Source organism: Rhopilema esculentum, chromosome 1, assembly GCF_057945365.1.
Source record: "Rhopilema esculentum isolate cy_ngs chromosome 1, ASM5794536v1, whole genome shotgun sequence".
Classification (NCBI taxonomy): Eukaryota; Metazoa; Cnidaria; class Scyphozoa; order Rhizostomeae; family Rhizostomatidae; genus Rhopilema; species Rhopilema esculentum.
Window position 1 is genome coordinate 2,401,304 of NC_142815.1, and position 12,868 is coordinate 2,414,171.

The following is a 12,868-nucleotide window of genomic DNA, read 5'->3' on the forward strand; positions in this document are numbered from 1 at the left end:
GTTTTGGAATCGATCTACATACAAACGAAAAAGCCGCCATTGTGTAGACAGAAGGAGTTCGTTTTCTCTCTTGGACTCCATTGGTAATTTTTCTTTAAGCTCGCGGCACTGATTGGTCAACTATACCGGTCTTGTGCTTACGTTTTTCTGATTGGCCTATTTCGATCCACAACTGGGTATATATTTTTCATCGTGTTCTTTCGGACCCTTATTCTGACGTTTTATGCTCTGAGGAGTGTCAGACGAAAAAGCTTTTGTTAAATGTTGTAAAATGTTTGCTTTTTTCAAAGCCATTTTCAAATTCTGTACCGCAAAAAAATTGTTCAAATTTCAGAGAAAGAGCCTCTATCGTTTTCATCTTCTGATAAATATCGAAAAACAAAAAATGTTATAAATCAGCAATTCTATTAGTGGGCGTTAACTCTTGCGGAAATAGACATTAAAAAGGAGGCTAGCGGAAACAGGTCATTCCAATAACAAAGCGATATTCTATTACAATTAAAGGATTGATATTGCAATGCATTTTTAGAGAATTTCAAGTATTTTTAGCAAGAGCTAGGATATTCTCATCTACCTCTGTGGTTCTTTTTGTTTTATTGTATTTTAATTCATCTTAACAACTGCTAGTAGCAACAATTATATTCTTGGAAGTGTGTTCTAAGCCCAAATTGACGACGTCTGCATGAACAATTCAAAAACGGTCGCTGCAGAAATACCTTTGCCATTTTGAAATTAGTCAGTAAATTACAGGGGGATTAGTAAACGTTGGGTGGCCCGAAGCAGGAACCCTTGCAAGGCGTTTATGTCATCAACAGCAGCCCCCAACGAAAGAGCCACCGGGGGAAATGAGGGGACATGGAGCATGGTACATTTTTTATTTTTGATGTAAGAGCTAGGCTTTGATCTTTCGAAAATTTCTAGAACTATACGTTTTACGAGAACGACTCGTTGCTGAAGCCAATTTTCTCTAAGGGAGGGGACTTGGCCACACTCTTGCCCCCAACATTGCGCGATACACACCAGGCACCGCGGAGCGTTAAAAAAGTGGGGGGTATAAGAAACGTTGGGGGCAAAAACCATATAAAAAGAGGCTTTTCTGGTAGTTTGATACTTAATATTTGGCATTTTTTGCTAAAGCCCCCCCAGCCCCCTTCCTCCGCGGTGCCTGATACTTACCCCTTATACAATACGATTTTTGACCATACCAATGGAGGCCGGGAGTAAGGGACCTTGGAATGGCGTTGCCCCCGGGATAATATTCACTTCAGACAAACCCCCTTTCTAATAACAGAAGCGCACTTTTTTGTTAAATCCAGTTTCCACATCATTTCAAAGCGATTACTTCCATGAGTAAATATTTCCAAAATACGACTTACTAATGTACAATCTATTATAATTGTAAAATGGGGGCGTTATCTAATGCCAATATTAAGGGTAATAAATTTCCCTTGGCCACACCTTGGACCCTATATTTGCCTACTGTGACTTCTGGCAGGGGGTAGGTTTGTTTTGATGGTATAAGAAAAGGGTGAAGATATTTAAATTATGAGAACCCGCAAAAGGGACAATTTTGAGATAATGGGGCATATTTTTAAAAAGGGGATCAAACATTGTTGCTGGGAAAAAGTAGGACCTCGTGCCAATAGCCCCCTGGCTCCCACACCACTAAGCGCCTACCAAGGGTTTCCGGGAACACAAGAACGTGGCTAAAAATGGTACAGGAACATGGGAACCACTTAAACTTTTCATTGGAAACATAGGAACATTATTACTAGTTGAAAGTAACACTTTTTATTTTTCAACAGTAACACGGGAACTTTGATTATTTTTTTGTTCCAAGGTAACTCGGGAACATGTAGCCCCCTCCCACCCTTGGGAGACTGACTACTGGCTGTTGGGAATTTGCTTGAACACGTGCAGTTACACCCTGTTCAGATAACAATTATCTTTCCTGCTCTTACAAAATAATTCTCGCCAAATCGTATGATTGAAAAATCCAGTAAAATAAGGGATCTCGGAAATTATTAAGACATCCGTCCTTTTATTTTCAGCGATGTTTGCCTGGAAAACATGTCAGGATAATTCGATTGAGTGAGATTTCGAATGCTGCTTATCTTGATGACGTCATAAGAGGGATTCAACTCAGTTGCAGAAGCGTTGCAGCCGGTGGCGGTTTACCCCCCTCCCCCTCCCCCCCGTCAACGCTAGCCTGAGGCAGGGCCGTCGGGACCAGAGTATGGGAAGCTGGGGGGGGGGTGGGGCTGGAGCCCCGCAAATAATTGTAGTATATTTCCTTTTTAACAGCGTAATGAATGAGAAGAAATACGATGGGCAGCCCCCCTAAGTGAATTCCGTTCAAACGGCACAGTGAGGTGTAGAATTAGGAGGCTCAGGGGCCTAAGTCCCCTCACGAATGAGTAAGTCCCATTTTTTCCGTGACCGCCATGAATTCTAGGCTCTGGGATCAACTTCAACTCATTTAAACTCAGTTTCATTGAACTCTGTTTAAATAAAGAATTGCAAAAAAAAACAGAAAAAATTCAACTGAAAATCACCTAAATAATGAACAAAAAGGGTTCCCAGTTAAGAAAAAACTGCTACAACTTAGGAGTATACTGTTATTGCAAAATAATGGAGGGGCTATAGCCCCTGCTAGCCCAATGGCTGCGCGGTGCCTGCCTGTAGTTCTTATCAATGGCAACTTCAGGCTGTTCTGGGTCTTGATTTCAAGTTACATTCATGTCCTCAGATGTTGCTTTCCCAGAACTGAGATAGCTGTTTGTCTTTGTTTTGAATATTTCAAGCAAGAGCAGCTGAAAGTTCTTTAAATGAGCGTATCTACTGCCAGCAATTGATCGTAAATCGATTCAAATGCCATTTATGTTTTAAATTTGGATCATCAAGTCTGTGAGATCTTTGTAGGATACCTCAAAACAGTTGAATTTGTTGAAGCTAGCAAAATATGACTAGAAAAAGATATAACTTTATCAACGGGATACTGAAATTTTTGCTTGCTTGGTTCATGGTGCTTCAATCATTTCGACTAAATTGGTTTATTAATAAAGAATGCTGTAGACTAGTAACTGAATTTGTTGATGATGGTCTGTTACATCTGATTGCATTAAAAGCAATGATTATTATGTCATCACTTTTGCTTCAGAAACCTAGCAAAAAATCGAAGAGCAAAGACCATTTGGAGAAATTGAGAAAAAGGCTTGATTTATGAAAAAGTGGAAGCTCTGATGAACTCGTCAGAGAAGCTCGCTTTAATGAACTTGTCAGAGGCACTGATTGGTCTACCTCAACAGTATGTGTTCGTGTTTCTGATTGGCCTATTTCGATCCACAACTGGGTACATATATTTCCTAGCGTAGAGTTTTCGGTCTATGTTCTGACGTTTTAAACTCTGAAGAGTGTCAGACGAAAAGCTTTAGTTTACTAAATGTTTGCTTTTTTTCAAAGCCATTTTCAAGCTCGCTTTATTCAATGAAATTTTAGCCAACATAGGCGAGCTGACAATATTGAGACAGTTGCCAAGAAATTGAACGGTTTTATAATCAATGGCAAGATAAACGCTGATCTGAAGCTTTTATCTGATGCGCAAAGTAATGGTATTTTACTTCTGGATGACCCAGCTCTACAGTTACTTAAAAAAGCATCCAGATACTACAGTAATTTGCGTTAGAGGTTCGAGGTCCCTTCAACATTTTGTCCCTATTGGTGAAATGGGTGACCTGGACACTAGAAACAATTTGTCTACCATCGCTTATTAAAAACATCATGTTTTAGTACTTTCTTTGTTATTTTCATTTTCTAAACCGGCAGCCTATCGGTATATAAATAATGCTCAAGTTTATACTATGTGATTGATATTCGATTCTGATAACATTTCGGCCAATTTTTGTAAGCTTCAAATGTAGGGCTATTTCAAAGAAGCTATGTATAGAACTTCAATATCCGGGACTCCGTTCTAAAGGGATGTTCGCCATTATGGACTGAGACCGGGAACTGTGCATTTCCTAGGAGCTTGGGGACTAGTTGCGATATTCACGTGATTTTGAAAGTAATTTACGTGTTTTAGTAGCCTGCGTGCAAACTTTACTTTCCGTTCCAAAGGAGAGCAGAGTCTAATGAAAATTTGCTAGCAATTTATCATAATTGGGCTGTATCTTGAAGTATCTCAGCCAATTTGTGTTAGCTTTAACTGCTTCAACTCTTGAAGAACTTTAATAAAATGCACCTTGAGATTAAATAGTAAAATAATTTAAAGAAAACCTTAAGACTTGAAATATGATGTCAACACGCTATCACTCTATTTACGCTAACAGTCAAAGAGCATGCGCGAAGGATTGTTGACGTGTATGATAAATATAATGGGCCCAAAGACTGCACCTTGTTGTACAACAAACATACCGAAGTTTATATTAACTTTGATATAGAGCAATATTGAGTTATTTGATCATTTTCTGAGTTGCATTTCCCTTTTTCTTTGTCCCTTGCATTCATCTTTATCAAATTCTATTTTCTTTTGAATAGAAAGTTAAATTTTTTATTCTTTTTGTTATTTTTTGCTGTTTTTGACACAGCTTTGAAAGGAATTCATTCCATATTTGATTTTCTTGCAAGGATTTCCAGCGATTCTGTAAAGGATTTCTTGCAAGGATTTCCAGCGATCTGTAAAGAGACTCGCATTTCCACGGAATTTAGATTTTCATAAAATAATTTACCCCACGCAAACATGGAATATTTCGTGTGAAATGTGACAGGAGTTTGAACAGGGCTTGTAGACATCTAATTAAGCACAGTCACGGCGTCAGACAGTGCACGAAAACCAATTCTGTACTTGTTGTTCATAAAAAACAAACTGGCATCAGGTGTCTATATCATTGGTGTCGACGTTTTGAAGACATCTTTGTTCAGATCGGTAATAGGCCCAAACACATGGTGTAGCTACACGAATCGATGGTTCGTCCGCAGGTGTACAGAACTTCCGTAAAATCAACAAGTTTTTATATCGCGTAACTTTAGAATAGGAATAGATAGGTATATTTTGTGCTCAACTTTTTAAATAAAATTTAATTTTTCCAACAATAGTCTATTATATAGGGTTTTAAACAGTCGCACAATCTTAAAAGATTTTGATTAAATACCCGTCGAAATTTAGTTTTCCCGGCTGTGAATCCAAACTACAAACGTAAAATGTTGTAGTGAAAAAGGTGCCGACATCGTTTGCAAAGTGCTCTTGATGAATTCCGATCTTAAAGACTCTTGCGCAACCGGCATGCTTAGCGGCAGGTGTCATGAGAAATTGACTTTTGCATTTTAATGCAGTGCGATATTAGGCCGATTCTTTGAATTATAGTCGCAAAGCATGCCGGTTACGCAAAGAGCCTTTAATAACCGATAATCAAACGCATTAAAATTTACTGATGATGACATAGATGAAGAGGAATTTAAGTGCTATTTCACCTACAGATAGACAATTTTACTGACCAACTACAGTAAGAGTTTTGCGGACCAACTGACGATTTACTGACCAACTCATGAAAAATTTGGGGAGGGATGGGGCTACCACACCCCTTGAACACCCTGCTAGCTAGTCCCTTGCTAACAGTTATACATAGATTTGGCCTTAACATAATCTGAACATGTTTTTACATTGCAATAAGTAATTCGATGTATGATGGTATATGGACATTGATAAAGAAAAAGGGCTTGAAATTGTTCGTTTGTTTTATCACCCCCTCCCCTCCTTAATCTAACGCCCAGTAGATAGCACCGCAACTGTGGCATATGCAGTCCATGCGGCATTTCCTTGTTTTGTCATAGTTCATTGTCATTTCTCGGGTAAAGTTGGCGAGCGGCTTATCATCTTCTTTCTGCTATCATCCATACAGTCTTTCCAGGCTAAACATTTAATTTTCAACCAGAGGTGGCGCCAGAAATCTTCCGACAGAGGGGCTGGAGCTTCCGACAGGGGGGGCTAAAATGACTATAATAAGCAGTTTTCGTACATTATTTTGTCAAATTTGCTCCGACAATAACCTAAAATTTCCTCCGATTGGGGGGGGGGCTAGATGCTTTCGACGGAGGGGCTGTAGCCCCCCCCCTTAACCTTCCCTGGCGCCACCACTGTTTTCATCTTCGAACCTCAATTCATCGACGAGACACAGGAAAATCTTTTTCATGCGCCGTCTTTCAGAAACGAACAGCGAGGCCAGCTTGGTTGCTATAATTGTTTGCAATGAGTTCCCCTGTTTGTAAAACAAATACATCGAGAAGTCGTCCTCAGTGGTGTCTGCAGAATTTGCTATTCTATCACACTTCCCAAAGAATGTAAATACCATGGTCAATACAGATACACCAGATGCCAGACTAAATATGCAATGCAAACAAAATGATTAGGTATTAATCGAATGCATCACAAGACAAGGTCATGTTTTTTCTTTGCATTACCACCAAGGTACTCGAATGTGTCCGCAAAAATGTTTCAGGACATCGCAGTGTCGATATCAGATTTGAAAGCAGCAACTTCGACCCATTTTTATAAAAAATATTCTATAAGATTACGAGACTCAAAACTGGTCAAAAGTTAAGAGCAAATCAAAAACAAGCTGAGGCTGAGCTACTGTAAAATGCAGTTTTGAACAACGTTTTATCTCAATAACGAGGATTTTTAGCCATGTGTGGGTGCTTTCTCGATGAATTTTCAATCTTGTTGGCAAATGAAGGCTGTCTCGCTCACTTAGTTGGTAAATAAGGCCTGTTCACCACCCTAGAGTGAAAAAGCTAGCACTCGCACAGGTTACACCCTATTAGATTAAGAACAAATTAAGAACAATCCAGCCTCAGATCAAGCCAAGAACAGCCTGAACTTAAATTTACTGGTTCTTATAAAAAAAGTGTAGTGGGGCCAAAGACTTTACTTCACAAAATCATCAAAATGGTACTGCCCAAAGCGCCCATGCGATAGGGGACGTGAAGGGTGTGGCATTCTCTTGTATCTAGCGGTGCTTAGTTGAAAAATTGTCAGACTTGTTGGCAAAAAGGATTGCTCACCTACAACCTGGAAATCAGGAAAATTGCAAATGGAACTTGGAAGCCCCTCTTAGAATTTCCGATCACATGGTGGGAAAGCCAACTCTGCCCCAGGACCAATTTTTGACTTCGCATGAATCGGGTAAACAAAAATTCACAACACAACTCATGGGATACGACACAAATTGGAAAATGGGTAATTTTAAGATCAAAAGCAAAAGATTTTATATAAATACTCTTTTGGAAGCCATGCCCCCTTCCTCCGTCGTCAAAGGCCCCGTATTTTAGGAATTTCATAGATAAAGATAAAGATCTCTTCGTTATGTCAATAGATGCAACCAGAGAGTCTTGTCCAAACATTTCTAGCACATATTTTGCAGGCATGTTTATTTTAGAATCGTCAATCGAAACTGCTTACTCATGAATCTCAATGTGTGGAGATTGCTCAAAACATATTACTCATATCAAAATTAAATCAAAGATTAAATACATCTGCAGGAAGATTTTCTCAAAATTGTCATTCAGCCAATTCCATCCGCATTTCAAAATCTACTTAAGTTTATTTTTCAGAAACTCAAGAAACCTCCTAGAAATCTCAAGAAACCATTCGGCTGGATTTTTTTACAAATTTTTCCGGGAAGGGGGGTATCGAGTAAGGCTTTTGGAAGGAGACCTAAAAATAAAACCTTAAAAGGTAATGTGTCCAGCTTAAGTAAGCGACTCTGTGGGGGCTTTTAGAAACATGTGATTTTTAATGTCATCGCCCCAGCCATTACGGTCGTTTTGTTTATTTATCCTACTGCGAAAAAAGCTTTTCATGTGAGCAGTTTTGCATCGCAAGAATACTAACCAATCGCAAACCGTTATTTTGATGGGTGGCTTGACAAGTTGGGTATACGCAGTCCTTTTATATGGACACATTACCTTTAAACAATAGGTTATATAAAGACTTGTTAGCTCTCGTAATACAATCTAAAATTCAAGAAATAAATCACAAGTTAAATTTACGAATCAGCGCAGGAGTCTTATACTTATTTTGGGAAGGGAGAGGGGGTTGGTGGGGAGAGTGGTTAACTAAGAAATAGAACATGAAGCGAAAGGTTATAAAAAGCTTGGCAATCTCCGTTAAACATTCTAACTTTCAAGAATTCAGATTTCAAGGAACTGAATCTACAATTTTGTTGTAGTTTGTTTGTGCAGAGAGATGCAAGATAATCAATGGGAAGTTGCGAATAAACTCAGAGTTACAACCAGAAATGCAAAATAAGCCATGATACATTTGCAAATATCGACACTTTCCTTCTGTGCATTTCCGTATTTTAAAAACTTCTTATCCTAGAAGAGATTTCACTTCTTTAATCTGCAATCAGGGCCCGCGCCACCGGGGGGCCGGGGTGGCCATTCCCCCCCCTACTTTTTTGTGGAGCAAGTAGTTTTAAAGCTGTAGTATATGGGGTAAGAAGCCTTGCCCTCCTACATGTTTAGCCTTGGCACCCCCACTTTCAAATTCGTGGCGCGGGCCCTGACAAATATCGATGGAAAGTGTGAAAGAAGGAGATTAAATCAGAAATATATTAGAGAAAAGAGAAGTTTAAAGCAGATTGTTTCATCTGAAATTATGTTTCAAAATAGCCTTTAAAATGTTGAAGAAGTTAAAGCTAACACAAATTGGATGAAATACATCAAGATAAAGCCCAATTATGATAAATTACTAGCAGATTTTCATTTAACTCTGAATCAGGTGAATTACCTTCAAAATCACGTGAATATTGCAACTAGTCCCCAAGCTCCTAAGAAATGCACAGTTCCCGGTCTCAGTCCATAATGGCGAACATCCCTCTTGAACGGAGTCCCGGATATTGAATTTTCTATACATAACTTCTTTGAAAAAGCCCTTCAAGTTAAGATGACAAAAATTGGCCGAAATACAATCAAAATGGTTGAAGCACCAGCAAAATATTTAGTAGCCCGTTGATAAATTTAGATCTTTTTCTAGACATATTTTGCTAGCTTAAACAAATTCAACTGATTTTGAGGTATCCTACAAAGATCTTTCAGACTTGATGATCAAAATTTAAAACATAAATGGCATTTGAATCGATTTACGACCAATTGCTGGCAGTAGATACGCTCATTCATCGAACTTTCAGCTGCTCTTAAGTGAAATATCAAAACAAAAGCGAACACCTATCTCAGTTCTGGGAAAGCAACATCTGAGGACAAGAAAATAACCTGAAATCTAAGACCCAAAACAACTTACTGTTGCCTATAATGTTGCTAGCTATAGTGTTGAAGGAGGGTCTCCAAGCCCCACTTTACAAGAAAGTTTGAAAATTTTGGACATTGTGTCAACTAAGAAACTTTACATAGCAAAACCTCTTCTTCATAATTTTAATGTCACAAGTATCGTTTTTTTTAGAATTTTCGAGTTCGGATCACATAATCCTAAAGAGGATCGTTGAATACTTATTTTGAATGCAAAATGCAGTTAGAAATTGTTTAAAATTTTATGACCACATCAGCACAGGCTATTTCACCCAAAATATCACTGCAATTTGATCTTTGTTAATAACATTATGAACCAAGCCTAGAATCAATTTTTTCAAGCTAACTGGTCAAAAGTCAGCAATTTTAAAAATAGATTATTCATGTCTTATATCTTTAGTACTCTATTGAAGTTTTCTGGCTTTTTGCAGTGCACAATCCACCCCCCCCCCCCCGTCCATCCTTAGCAATTCCAATTAGCTGACCTATATCTTTACTACCGCATCGATGGCTGGAAAAACTCAAAGGTCACTTGTATTATAAAACCAAAGAAAGGACAAAAAGGCCGACAAAGAAGAGAAAGAATCACGTCACATAAATTGCAATAATAGAATTTCCTGTAATTCAAATCACAGAGAGAAGTGGAAGCACGAACATGTATTTGTCACGTTCCAATACGACTCCTGCACGCAACGAAGGAGCAGTCTTACGTCAGCTGACAGCGCATACCATTTTGTTACCGCTGATCATGAGTTGCCAGAGTTTGTTTTTTACGTTGATTAATGTTTGTATACTTTAGATTGTAGACTACACTAGCATATTTCAGGCCCGTCGGAACAGGGGGGCTAGGAGGGGGACGGGGATGGTGCTGGATCCCCTCCAATAATTGTTAAACTATGGTATGTTTCCTTCATAACAGTGTACTGAATGAGAAAGAATACAATGGGCAGCCCCCCCCCCCCCTTCAACATGAATTTCATTCCGACGGCACTGCATTTGTTTACAAAATTCGTGGTCTCTGTCCATAGTTGTTTTGATGCTTTCTCGCAGTTCAAACACGTGCCAGCCTCAATGCTCTTATGAAAAGTAGCACAATCGACTCCACTTGTATATAGTCACTCCCCTTAACGTTACACTTTGGTCTACAACCACATAAAATGTAGGCCAAAATACGCAAATCAGATCAATTAAACCCCGTTTACAATCACACTCCGTTTACTGCCACAGATTTTCAGGAAAATTTGGTGTGACTATAACTGGATTCTACGAAGGGAGGCATGGACCCCCTACTTCTTTGCAAAACAATAGGGCTTTTTTGAAATCTTTTGTTATGGGTGTTAAAATTTCCCTTGGCCCCCCACTTTTCATCCTGTGCCGGAGCCCATGTTACTGTAAAAAGAGGAGGATTGACTCAGTAGAAAAAATTCACCTGGTACACTGTGGAATAATTAGAACGCATTGTAAAATGTGGTATGATTTACACAATGGTATACTGTGGGAATTTGTATAGCACAATAAGGTACAATAAATCAGATCACTGAAACAAGAATTGATCAATGAAACTGTTGCAGATTGATCAATGACATCAGCGTATAGGCGCACAAATACAGTCATACTGTCAAAAGCTGTGGCAAACACTACCTTACATTATAAGAGAGTCTCAATCATTGGCAACATTTAAAAAAGAATCAAGAGCACAACACGTAGAATGCGACTGTAGATTATGTAAAATATTCATTGCTGGTGTAACGGTTTGGATTTTATATCTAATCAATTTAGTAATGTTCCCGTTGCGTGTTAAAGTCACATGTTCTGATAAGTCCTGTTGTGTTAGCGAACGCCTATTTAAGGCAATGTATTTGTCTTTCAACATGTAGTGTGACGCTCGTATTGTCTTGTTAATTAGCTTCCGTTAATTTTATTAGTATGTGTTGATCACGATATAAGTTAGTCTTTCTGTTGAATCATTAGAAGTTCAGAGAAGGAGTATCTTTAGAGTGTTACTTGTTCGGGGCTTAGGCCCTTTGGCCTAGCCCATCGCTCCTCAACGAGCTAGTTATTAACTGGTTCTTCACCGTCATGACAAGAACCCTTATCGTTACACTGGGTTAGGTTTTATTTAGAATATTATACCTTAAACATTTTTAACATTGTAACATATATTCATTTTATACTAATTCTTCATAAATAGTTGACCTTTACTAGCTTCCTTATAGCTATTAGACTTTCATCTAGTACGCCAACTGTAAACAAATTATTTATTATAATTATAATACTTTATTATACACTATTTACATATAAAGCATGTTGGATAATGAAATTAAATGTAATCCAAATTTGGTCTGTTTTATTGTACTTGATGACGTATAGACTGTACAAATTTTGGTGTGTAGAAGAGGACAGTTCTAAGTTGAAACTTTGAGTCTAACGCTTAAGCCATTATCAGGCAATGTGTGTAGGCTTATTAGTATAAATTTTATGTGCAAGGCAAATTAGTTGCCCTCACTATAAAAGGCATATTGACTAATGAAATTGACTATAACTGGTCTGTTTTAAAGTACTCGATGCCGTACAAATATATGTAAAACAGGACGGCTCTAAGTCGCAACTCTGGGTTTCAACTAAGCTTAATGTGATCACCAGGAGTTGTGTATGCTTTTTAATAAACAATTCATGTACAAGACCTATTGACTGAAGAAGATTACTGTTATCTGGTCTGTCATTAAGTGCTCTATTCCGTATATCGTACAGATCTGCACACGCTTTCGGTTTAATAGAACAGGACGGTTCTAAGTTGCAACCCTGAGTTTCACGCTTAAGGCGATCATAAAGATCATACTGTATTCTGATTACTAGGCTATTGAGGTACAAGGGATGTTAACCGAAGAAGATACTGTTTACTGGTCTGTTATAAAATGCTTGGTAGGTATACATTCCTTAATAATGGGTAGAAGATCATCAAGCAAAACCTATGCTTGTATCTGTGCTGTTCACGTATTGTTCACAGGCCGGCTCTTTAAGGCCGATTTCCATTTGACATTTTCTGTGCGCGCGGGCGTAGCGCCCAAATCTGAGCATGCATAGTCAAGTGCTCTTCAAGTGGCCGAGCGCACAAAAAAGTGAGACCCTATCAACTTTCTGGCGCTCACAGCGGACGCAAAATCGAGACCACTTGATTTTAATTACACATGCTCAGACTTGGGCGCTACGCCCGCGCGCACAAAAGATGTCAAATGGAAATCGGCCGTTAGTGTTCGCTGAAGAATGAGTAGTGTTATGCACACTAATTTGTGTAGAGTAGGCCATGTAGACCATCAGGTAGCAAATTTGTGTATATCAGGCAAAAAATAATATTTTATATAAAAAGTCTGAGTGTTTTAGAGTTGTGAAGTCTGATAAAAGCTTGCTAAACAGGATTTTAGAGAGACTAAAGGCCGACCTCCACTTGGCCGCGCGTACGGTGCGGCCAAGTCAGCGCAGCTTTCACTTCCTTGCAATTTGATTGGATAATCTCCGACGTACGTAGAGCGGCCGCTCTGAGAGTAGAACCAGGTTCTACTTTCAA